Raw genomic sequence first — 11,773 nt, 5'->3', positions numbered from 1 at the left:
ATATATATATATATATATATATATATATATATATATATATATATATATATATATATATATATATTTGCATAGCTCGCTTTTTAGCGCTATCGGTTGCTGTAAAGTTATTGATTCCGTCCGATCCTAAGCGACAGCTAAAATTATCGATAATTTTTGAAGCGAAAAGCTTCACTACGCTAGGTAAAGCAGACTTCGGATAGGCAGCACAACAACCTTGAACGACCTTCAGCCCAAAGATAGCCGTGTATGACCATATGTGGTACAGTTATGGTGTCGAACCCTTGACCCATGACCTTTAGTTGACCTTTGGGTTGACCTTTAACCTTTGACCTTAAGAACAACCGATGGGGTGATGTGAAGCCAAATCATGGCATCCGATGGAGCTGTCGTAAGACCATGTGATACAACGTCATAGCCACGTGGTCGTATGGGTATATATAGAACGGCTGTCGCGAGCGTGTAGCGGAGCTGCCATGGTCTAGCCTCAGACGCTTAGCAAGCGTGCTTGCTTTTCGATGAATTCCAGGGTTAGCCAAGTTAAGCCACGGCCAATTCTTAATTTATATTTTTACATAACCATCAACGCTTTACTCACTGGGCTATTCGAGTACGTATTGTCTCGACATGCAGTAAAAGCGTCAGTGATTGGGAAGATATGCTAACAAAAAGGTGGGCCAGTCTCACAAGCCTGGCTTTTTCTTCAGTCGCCCTCGGATTCCTCCTTCACTTGAGGCGTAAAGGCCTTCATTCAGTGTGAAAGTCTAGTCAATGGCTTATGGAAAAAAAATATTGGCGGACGTCTCATTTTACGCGCCATTATGATAATGAAGGCGAAGCCTCAAAAACTAAGAGAGGAGAAAAGCTCCTTTCTATACCGCTCCTGTGCTGTGTTACTTGTAGCTTTTCTCTTCTATTGTTAGAATGACTATTACTGCGTCAAGCTGAAATGCCGCACTTGGTTGCATTTTCTTCTTCTATGCGCTTATATTAACACATTTTTTTTGCGATAAACTCCATCGGTAGCTGAAAACTCTCACCATCACCTGCTGACTAACGAGAACGTTAGAAAGGAGGCGGGGAGCAGTGGCCGCTTTGAAAACGAGAAATCGACAGAATAAAGGAAAAGATGGGAAGTTAATGACCTTTTGGTTACACGGCACATGGGTGTGGGGGGGGGGGGGGGGGAGCGAAAGAGAAGATAAAGTTCAGTTCAGTGTGCAGTATAGAAAGTGTTGTTCTTTGCCCCGCACGAGCAGAGGACACCCGCCGTGAGTTTAATGTCTCACACTTTAAGCATGTGTCTTTGAACTATTTAACGCACGAGTTAAATATTTAATGCAAGCGAATACAAGCGGTTCGAGAGTGTCTGCAATGTGTACTACGTGGTCATGAGATGTTGGTGTGCATGGCCACGTGCCATGCCACGCGGTCATTAGAATGGGTGCTCTTATGGGGCGCGGAGGAGGGGAAAGGATATGACTATTGCAGCCACGCCTTCGACGAAGGACTTGAAGAGCGTGTCAATTTTTAATACTTCAGCATTACTAGTCTCATTATGAGAAAAGCCGGCGGCGCGCGCGTGTGTGTATCGCAGATGGTACGGAAAATCCCAGCGATGGCTAGAAAATTATTTGGTGGCGTCATCACGCGGCCGCACACAGCAAGCCAAGCAACGCCACTTCCAATCACTTACCAACATTCGTCTATATATACTTGCCACTGGCCTACATGTGGCGCCAATTTTCCTGACGTTAGTACCAAAATTGTGACGCAACCGTTTGTCGTACAGCGTTTCGGGTGGGATCATACGATTTCTCTTTACATATAGCTTACATGTACTAGTCAAGTTGGAAGCCAGCTTGCGACAAGGATGTGAACCGGCGATATATACACCCTAAATGTATGGCTTCCGAGACTTTCGTATCAAAAGTGTGATGCAGCCGTTTCTCCTACAGCGTTCCAGGTGGTGTCATGCGCGTGTATGTACGTGGGCGTCCCAAACAACCAAACGTCTACGTCTTGCGTCCACGACATGCAAAACTCGGCCAACCTCATCGCAGTGCAGCTAGGGGATCCGAACGTTTGCGATCTGGAGCGCTACCGATACGCAAAGACATAAACTTGTAGAAAAGAAAGTTTAATGTATGTACAAATACTACGCATAAACAATGTACCTACGGACAGTAATGTCTTCGCTTTCCAACTCGCAAGCAGTCTTAGTGTATCTGCCAAATTTTTTTCGTGTATATATATTTTCAGATGAACGTGTTCGCCAGGGGATCGCCGGAGAAGCAAGCAAAAGAGAAAATAACACACAGTGTGAGTGGCACACGTACAACAATGACCTACTCCGGCACCTTATTAAACGCTACACTCCGTGAGAACTTATTCTGGCAATGGAGCGGAAGCTGCGCAGCCTAAACACGCCCCCTCTTCCTGCTCAGTGGAATATAGTCCCCGCTTGCAGTTATTTTTCTCTTGAAACATAATATACTGTCAATATTCGTTATTTAAGGCTTATTTATAACCCAACTGCAGACTTTAAACATTCTAACGGCAAAAAAAAATCCCGGTTGCTTGATTACAACGAGTTGCCTAGGCACATCTTGTTACAAGAAGCTTCCATAGATGGCGCCAGCTACACCAGCGGCCGAGAAAAGTTGCCGCGCCGAGAGCTATGCGCAGGCGCCCATGCGTACCGTCGTGCGGCCGTTCTATTTGACTGAAGGACAGTTCCGGACGCTCCGTCCTTGTAGGCTTCTTTTTTTTTGCAAAAAAAACCTTCCCTGAGTGTAGGCAACGCCTCCTTTATAAAATTTCATAAAGTGGCCGCTGGTGTAGGAATGTAGCGAGAAGTTCACAGCACAGCCAAGGCTTTAGAGGAGACCTTGGTCATTCTATGATGAATGTGGTGGTACCTCCGTTACTGATTACTGAAGGACAAACTAGAAGTAGCTCTCCGTGCTGTAAAGACAAGCCACGAAGGCTGCAAGCGGATCACTTTTGTAAGGCAGCTTTTGTGCTCGGGTGGTAAAGCATGTAGCATTTAGTTGGGCAATGTCGGTCAGTGCTGTCGACCGCTACAGGCTGAAAGGGCAAGAGCACAGGCAATAAAAAAATATTTATTTCCGGTGGAGCCAAAGGCAAGGGAGACGCTTCACCAAGCAACAGACACGGCTAAGAAAAACACGAAGTGAGCACTTCATTCATGCATAGTCTCTTGGCACATTGTCAGTGTAGCGACGTAGAGAGGGTGGTCATGAAAATGAGGGACAATTGGTTGGCGACAACTTTCCATCTCCAATTTGCGGAGAACGCCGAACCGCTTGACGTTGATTCTCAGGCACTCTGCTAGCGTGCAGCCCCTTTCGAATCTATCCTTCTAGGCCACCTGGTTTGCTACTTGTCCTGCAGCCATCACGACGACGCCAGTGCTCCAGATTTTTACCCTCTGAGCGGAACTTCCTCCCTCATTGGTTTAGAGCTTTGAAGCTCCATCAATCCGCTACACAGGCAGCAAAAGTGGCCGCCCCGAGAGGTCCTGAGAAGGTAGATACAAACTTGAGACTGCATAACGCCGTTTGACTAACGCACGTTCTTTATCCAGAACTCGTCGACATTATGCTGCTAAAGACCAATGTTTTTGAAAGCACAGAACAAACCAAGTCTTTGAGTGTAATACGGATAAGTTCAAGACAGCAAACAATGCTAAACTTGGAGTAGAAGCTCGTATTCTGCCCCAGCAACATGCTAAGTTCGCAAGAAACATCGTAACATAGTGTGAACACTTATTATACTTTGAAATCACAACAGGTGAAACAGCAGTCGACAGAACCTCGCTATTTCGACGTCAGGCTACGAGGCCACCCTGAAGCGTTGCGAACGGACATTTTTGGTTATCGCTATACCAGTGGGCACAAGGAACAGAAGGACTTTCTGGTTTATCTTTTATATAGCACTGAAGAAGTTCCAAATACAACCGGGCAGCAAGAGAGACGAGAAAATATGCGGCGCGCTGTTTTTCGCGCCTTTGTTTCGCGTTAGGGCGGAACAAAGACGTCGACGTCACACGAGCCGATCACAGCGGAGGGCACGGAAGAGCCGAGCATGCGCTGATCGAACGCCGTCCGGCCAACTGCGAACGGCAGACGGCCAACGAGGTTAGAAGAGCGTCCGAAAAGGGGCCCCGGCCTAACAAAAGCGTCACTTAGCATAGAGAGCTCCGCAGATTCCGGGGCCCCAAATGCAATCCCACTCCACGGTAAGGACGTTGTAGGTCTCTCTCCCGCCGCCCACGTCGCCTTTTGTACAGGGGGCAGAGGAACACTCGGTGCCGACAGGGCTAACACTTTTTCCCCGACTGACTGTCTAACGCGCGGCTGTTCTTCTACAGTTCCAATTTCCTTTGGTCTGTCTCTGGGCGCTTTGCTGCTTTGTTTTTTATTTTTATTTTCAGCCAGTCTTTCAAGACGGTGAACGTAGCGACGTGTTTCAATGCGGTGTTACTAGTATCCCTGCTTGCTAGGCTACTATAACGTGCGGAGTTTTTTCAGGTCGGGTCTCCTAATTCAACTCTGCTCGTGCTGGCTTGATTTCATGGCTCGTAGATTTTTTTTCCCCCTTTTGACTCTTCTCTCTCGATCAATGCACCACACCCTGTTTTTGCACCGTTCCGATTTAAACTAGCCTGTTATTTTACATTTGCCCAGTGGAAGTCCTATGAGATTAATTGAGTTGAGTTGCTGTATGATAAAGGTGGGATTAGCCTTGCTTAGTCTGCCGGAAATAGCTCCACCGTAACGTCACTTATATGTTAATAACGATCTAAAACATGTCGTATCTGCCCCACTATGCGCAGTCACTTATAATAGTACATATTCCACTCCCCCAGTCAACACCTATGCACACATTCACTCACAGCAGAACAAAGTCCACTCCAGAAGTCACCATCTATGCACATATTCAGTCACAGTAGAACATAGTGCACTGTAGTGTCACAATCCATACACATATTCACTCACAGTATAACGTAGTCCACTCCAGAAGACACCATATACGCACACATTCAATCACAGTAGGCCATAGTCTGTTCCTGCTGTCACCATTTAGAAACAAGATCAGTGTCCTGCAGAAATGTTAAAAGAAGGCGTGCAGCCTCCCTTCTGCATATCTGGTTTCCACTCGGGTAGACAATGTCCTGAACTGTACTGTGAAGGGTTCCTGTCTTCTTGAAGGAAGCGAACATCACATAGATTTCCGTGTTGTACTCTGGACAGAACATAATATAATGTTCGATATCTCCGCACACACCACATAAAGAACATAGCGGAGACGATGCTATCTATGCCCGTCTTATGCATCCAGGCAGGAGTGCGAGCAGAGGCCGTGCGAATTCGATGTAGTAGAGTAGCCTGGAATCTTCTCAGTCCCTTCGTCACACATGGCTTGTGGGGCGCACTCCAAAGGGTACTAAAATGATCGAGCAACGTTTCTATGAAGAGACTTTTTCCATCTTGAGGTCCTTTTTGGATTAATTTCTTGACGGAGCTTTATGGGCAAGGCTGTCTGTCACCTCATTGCCTCTGACTCGTCTGTGAGCGGGAATCCATTGGAAGTATAGAGTAAAGCATCTGCTGTGCAGATTCTGCACCAAGTGTAGAGAGCTTATAGACAGGGCATCAGTAGAGAAACCGCGCTCTAACCTCTGAAGGGCAGATTTTGAATCAGTTAGGATGACAACAGGTTGAGCCGGACAAGACCCTAACTTCCGTAAAGCCGCCTCATTAGCAACACTTTCGGCAGTTGCGGAGGATACGACAGCAGTAAAGCGTACAAACCACTTACAGTTCAAAGAAGGAATGTAAAAAGCCGCTGCGCTACCTTGTTTGACCTTGTCCACAAAGCCATCCGTGAAAATTTGAAGATGTCGGACATACTCTGCTTCCAAATGTTCAAGTGCGAACGAACGCGTTGCTGCCAAAGGAGAGCTGCGCTTTGCGCTCACATGGGGAACTGTGAGCTTACGGTCGAGGGTCTGAAAAGACCAGGGGGGTTTCAACCGTTCCTTTGCCTTCGAACATTAATGCCTAAAGAACTAAGAGTATTAAGTGCCAAGTAGGCCTTCGACTCATATCTCTTGCAGAGCCGCCGGAGAAGGGATTGCTCAGCTCCCGTCTCTCTTAGGCGCCCAAGATGCATTAGTAGCCTCTGAGAAGCGACAAGGCTAAGAGGTTTCGATAGAGACTCATGAAGTACTGCCTTATTCGCAGCCGCCTGAGGAACTCCGATGGCTCTTCTTAGGCCCTTTCTGTGGACAACTTCGAGACGTCCAAGCTGTGATGCCGAGGGTGTAATGAAAGGTAATTGATACATTATGCGACTGACCACCAGCGCTTAATGAAGTTTGAGCATTGTAGAAGCATGGCATTTTCATTCCTCACTTGCAATTCTACGGATCACATTGAGACGCGAAGATAGAGATGGGACAATCGCGTCGACAGCTTTTCGCCATTGTAGACGGGAGTCAATAATGACGCCCAGGAAACTCGTGTGATTAAATTGGCGAATGCAAGAGTGACCAAAATCTACCTTCAACCGCGCATGATGTCTTCCTACACCTGGAAACAGACCAAAGCCAGATTTTTCCACTGATAGAGACAATCCCACACCTTGAAGGTAAGCTTGTACCGAAAGTAGAGCCTGTCGAGCTATCAGGGCTAATCGCTTGTGTTGGTAGCCAGCAATCCAAATACAGATGTCGTCAGCATATATTGACATACGCACTAGTCTGCAATCTTTTTGCAACGAATCGGGAAGGCCAGCCATTACAACGTTAAAGAGTGTGGGGGAAAGAACACTTCCTTAAGGCACACCTTGTGATATAACCCTTTCGGTGCTTAAGGTACTCCCTAACGGTACACGAACAGCACGATCACTGATAAACGTGTGAATGAATCTTAACATATGGCCGTGTATGCCCATACAGTGGCGCCATGTATGAGCATAGATCCGCGAGTGGAATGGCGGGCATCATTTATTTCATATTATTCTGCGTCGCCAGGCTGCAAATATTAATACAAGAGAAACAGAGTGCAGAGCCTAATGAAAGTGCAAACTAGCCCAGCACATCAATTCATCTGCCCATTTTATAATACCAGGCTCAGATCTCCTAAACAGAAATAAGCGTCATTAATACTTGCAACAAATCAGTTTTTTTTTTATTCGATCACTTGCCATATGGCGTTTGTTTGGATTATTTGTATAGCTATAGTCACGGGGGCTTCTGTCCTTCACCGAACTTTGTAGACTCTGGTTTTTATTGTTCTCCGTCGTCGATTTGAGCAAGACTTCTTTCCACTAACCGTAAATACAGCTTCTTCAGTAATCTGGTTCTTCGGGCCTTCCATCCTGCACGCGTCGAAGGCAGGTGGCGCAAGTCTCCGTGAGCGGCTGGCGTTGAACATTTCGGTCATGTTGCCCATGTTTAGACGACCCGAGCATAGTTCGCGCTTTTCTGGCCCACGACGCGTTATCAGGCACGACTAGTTTGAAAATGTGCGCACACAGCTTCTTTAGCGAGAAAGGCCCATCCGTGGTTGCGTCCGGCCCAACTTACTCCTCCGCTGGCAGCACTGCACGGTAGAGCCAGCAGAGATACCCATGGCGAAAATTTTAATGCAAATGTATATTCAGTTCAATTCAATTCAATTCAATTTATTCAACATCTTGAGGATGTTGGGTGCGTCGACAAAAAGCCAGAGAGAAGGCTTGACAGGGGTCGACGCACCCTACAATGACTTGACAGCAGCATCAGGATGGTATACAGAGTGTCATATATGTTAATAACAGGATCATCACATGAATATGAAAATAAAATAAAACGGCAAGTAAGCATACAGGAAAGAAAATACAAACAATAAGTACAACTCTCAGTTGGTAATAAGTACAACTCTCACGGTACCTAAGTGCACACAAATTTAGATGCCTTATTTAATGAGGACGGAAGAGTGTGTGAAAGCATTTGGCGACTATAATTGGTGAAATGCAATCCTGTATTTGCCGTACAGGTCCACTATAACTCTGATATGGGCTTGAATTAGTCTAAAATGTAACAACTTGTACAGTTTGAAAAAAAAAAAACAGCGTTTATTTTCTTCCTGTTGCTGATAATTGCGGTCTACAACAGAACATCACAAGCAAACCTGCTCAGATTTACACTACACATAACTAATACCTGCTAGTATTCTTATTTAAAAAGCTTCGATAGTCAACAACTCACCTCCAGTACGTGTGGTTAATGCGTATGGCGCATGGCAGAGGGGCTATAAAAGCGCCGTGAAGGTTTCCAGTTTGCGTGCGTTAAGGGCGAGGTTTTAAGACCTGGATGTCACTATGATGTCACTGTGTTCCCAGAGGATGTCAACTTATGCCTGTTTCAAATGACGGTCGCTGCAAGTTGTACACTGAGCTCAAGGGTCAGGGAATCTAATAGCCAACCAGATTTTGTATTTGATGCATTTCTTATTGGTATAATTTCCTGCTAGTTGTCGATAAAATGCCAGGCTATTAGTTCTGCTATTGTAAATTCCGCCAGGGGCGGTAGATCCTGGAATGTTGAGCAACTACAAGCATTTGCTCTGTAGTTATAGCTTCGTTCACGATTGTGCCATCGCCATGGTACGGGTAAGCGTAGCGTACTCGGTAGAAACGAACTGTGACGTCAGTACTGCGTACGCGAACAAATCAAAGCGAATGATTCGCAATGCAACATAGACGGCGGTTAGGCATAGCAGGTCTCGTTGTTGGACCAAAATGGCCTTGCATACAGGGGCAGATTTAAGGGTCACACTTGCAAGGGATGGTTTTGAGAGAGGGTGTGTCCCATTTGCACCTTGCATTTCTCGGACTCGTTTCTTAAAAAAAATGGCCTTCAGCATGAATTTTCTAAGTAAACGCTCTTGCCTGGAAGAGAGAGAGAGAGATAGAGGAAAGGGGGGGGGGGGCACGACCTTTCTATTGCTGCTTGTATTGGAGAAACTGGATGCTCCATGACTACTAAACCAAGTCCTAGTCGAATGACCATGGCGGTGTGAGTTTGCGTGCGCGCGCGAGTGTGTGTGCGTGTTTGTAGTAAACGCGTACAAGCTAGTGCGTCCCTCATCCAGACGTATAAGCCCTCGCATGCTTCATGTCAAAGCAGGCCTTATTTTCTTATTTTCACGTCGGAAGACACAAGAAATTTCGATATAACTAAAGATACAAAGTAATCTTTCGGGTTGAAAGTTTTTGTCTAGTTGTTTCCCCGTGTTTCTCTGCGCGGCGGAGTTTTGTCGCTAAGCCTCGTTCTTTATCTTTTTTTGTCCCGGAACGTGGAGGAGGACATTCTGTCGCACTTTCCATCTTCTTCCGGTCTTTGGAAAAAGGCAAAAAAAAAAATAAGACACCGTCCGCCTCTTGGTCTCCGCGCCGTTTCGCCTTGGCCGCCTCGGCTCCTTGTCTGACGCGCCGTATACCCGCGCTTATTTTTTCCTGCCTCGCCTACGCTCAGCACAGGCAATCATCATTCCTTTTTCGCGGCACTGAGATCAAGCGCACATGCGTATACGGGTAGAAGAATAAAGACAGACTCATACACACATTTTACGAGTGGAGGCAGAAAGAAAGAAAGAAGGAAGGAAGAAATCAACGAACCGAGAGATGCGCACAGGGGAGACGAGAGGACGAACGAAGAAAGGCGGCAGAGAAAGATGAGGAGGCGGCAGAAGTAAAGCAGTAAAATAAAAATAAAGCTAAGGCGGCGGATCCAATGTTGAGATAGCGCGATATCACAAAACTCGCGAGCAAAACGAGAAGTACAGTTCGAAATGCCAGATCTTGCGCAGGAAAGAAAGAATACACGTACAAAAAGCGAAAAGAGGCGATGAGAGAACGAACACGCAGCGAGTATAAGAAATATGAGCGGAAGCCTGCGCGCAGTGAAGAGCAGGGCAAAAGAGGAGATGGAAGGAAGAGAAGAAGAAAGAGACGGCGTTGGCGGCTCTCGGTTGGTCTGTCTCTCGCGCTTGGTCGGAGCCTCCTCCGAGAAAATTCGCATTTCAAATGCGGCTCCATGGCCCGCCGTCCCAGTGCGCCGCTACCGCCGCCTCCCCGGGCTCCTTTCTGCTCCTTGGGGTCGTGGCACGAACCGGAGGTTCCTGCACGAAAGACGAGAGAGGTGTGTAGAAAGAGAAGAATCAGTAGAAAGAATTATAAAACAAAGAAAACAAGCTTTCTTTCGTGCCGTTCTTTCCTATTTAGATATTTTTTATTCCAGCGGCAGAGATGTAGCCGGCTATGGCGGCCTTAGCAGACCGAAAAAGAGACAGGACGGGAGAGTGGTTTCCATAGCACAGCGACCTCTGCCGGCTCCTTTTTTCCCGGCGGCATTGGTTTCCTTTTCAGACTGGCCGCCGCTGCCGACTGTTCGGCGGACAGCGACCACTCCTACCTCTTCCCTTCCCTTTCCTTTATCTCTTCCCCGTCTCTCCAACTCTGAATCGAAGAGGCGCGCTCCGGGTTTCGAGATTATTTCCACCGTTACAACTGCATATAGCAGCGCACGGCTATCTCCTTCACTTGCAATCGCGTGAATGTGAAAGTATACAGTCCAGCGCTATAGTGAATTTTCAGTGAACTCTGGTGCTGCGCCGACCGTCTACATATACCGCCTCTCGACTCCCTTCCTCTCCTCTCATCCCCCAACACACACTTCCCTTCCCTAAGCACTGCGCCTGCGCGGTAGGTTTCACCTAAGCCTCGCCTAGACTGTCCGGCACGCATTCTGGTGCATGTAAGATATATACACAAGGAGGCGCTATTCGCTGCTGGCGGACTGCTCGCAAAGTTCAAGCGATGTGAGGCCGGGAGAAGATGGAGAGAAAGGTGGTTTTCATTTTCATTCAATCTTATCAGGGTTCCTGGCTTTCTTCGGAGAGTAAGTCGGTGTCGTTCTCTTACTGTAGGCTCCTTAATTTCTTTCGGTGAACGCAGTGAGTGTTCTAAGCATTGGAGATGCGGCGAAGCCAGCCGAAAGAGGGCGGAGTGTGAAGGCGCCGTGTGACAACGAGGTTCCAAGATTTAATTCACTCGAAGAAAGGCTGTTCTTGGTTCCTTTTTACGGGTTAAAGGGAGCTCGGGAAATTGCCTCGGCTCGAGATTAGAAACGAAGAAAAAGGTGGAATAAATGCCCGAAAGGAAGCTGCGATGGTTGTCAAACTGAAAAGTTCGCGCCGCAGTAGCTGGTGGTGACATTTCGCGTTACCCCGACTGCACGGTTTAAGGGAAACGTAAAGAAAAATAAAGTCATTTGGAAATCGCCTCTTTTGACCCAGGAATGGTAAGAATTGAACGAAATATTATAAGAGAGTTCATCGAGATCGCGCGGCACTTTCTGCAGTTAACTTGGCGACGGTCTTCACGTCGCCCCGACTTGTTTTTCAAGGCTGGGAAAGATTTCTCATTGAAAACAAGACACTTACATGCATGACAAACAACGACAGGTTAACACACACTGACGACACACAAGAGAGGTTGCTTGCTTGCTGTTGCTGACAGGAAGAATGAAAAGGAAAGTGCACGGGTTTGTCCACCAGCTCAAGCAGAGCCACAATCGCTGCCACGTGCTGAAAGTAGGAGATTCGAAAGAGAGGAGAGCAAAGATTGAAAGAAAAGACGCGCGCTATTATATCCAGAGATTATGAGTGGCCGTGTGTAGTATGAGTGGCGTTTCCTCTGC

General features: G+C 46.9%; 1 long non-coding RNA gene across 3 annotated transcripts in view; it reads right to left on the bottom strand.

The window, feature by feature from the left end:
• Nucleotides 1–6,425: 6,425 nt before the first annotated feature.
• LOC144098718 (uncharacterized) overlaps nucleotides 6,426–11,773 on the bottom strand; it is a 175,735-nt gene continuing 170,387 nt past the window's right edge. For all 3 annotated transcript variants that reach the window (XR_013307230.1, XR_013307229.1, XR_013307228.1), the window contains one exon: nucleotides 6,426–10,193. This is a non-coding gene — a long non-coding RNA (uncharacterized LOC144098718). The remainder of the gene's footprint in view (nucleotides 10,194–11,773) is intronic.

Source organism: Amblyomma americanum, chromosome 7 (genome assembly GCF_052857255.1).
Source record: "Amblyomma americanum isolate KBUSLIRL-KWMA chromosome 7, ASM5285725v1, whole genome shotgun sequence".
NCBI lineage: Eukaryota > Metazoa > Arthropoda > Arachnida > Ixodida > Ixodidae > Amblyomma > Amblyomma americanum.
Note: the sequence above shows the minus strand (reverse complement) of the source record. Positions and strands in the feature narration are given on the sequence as shown.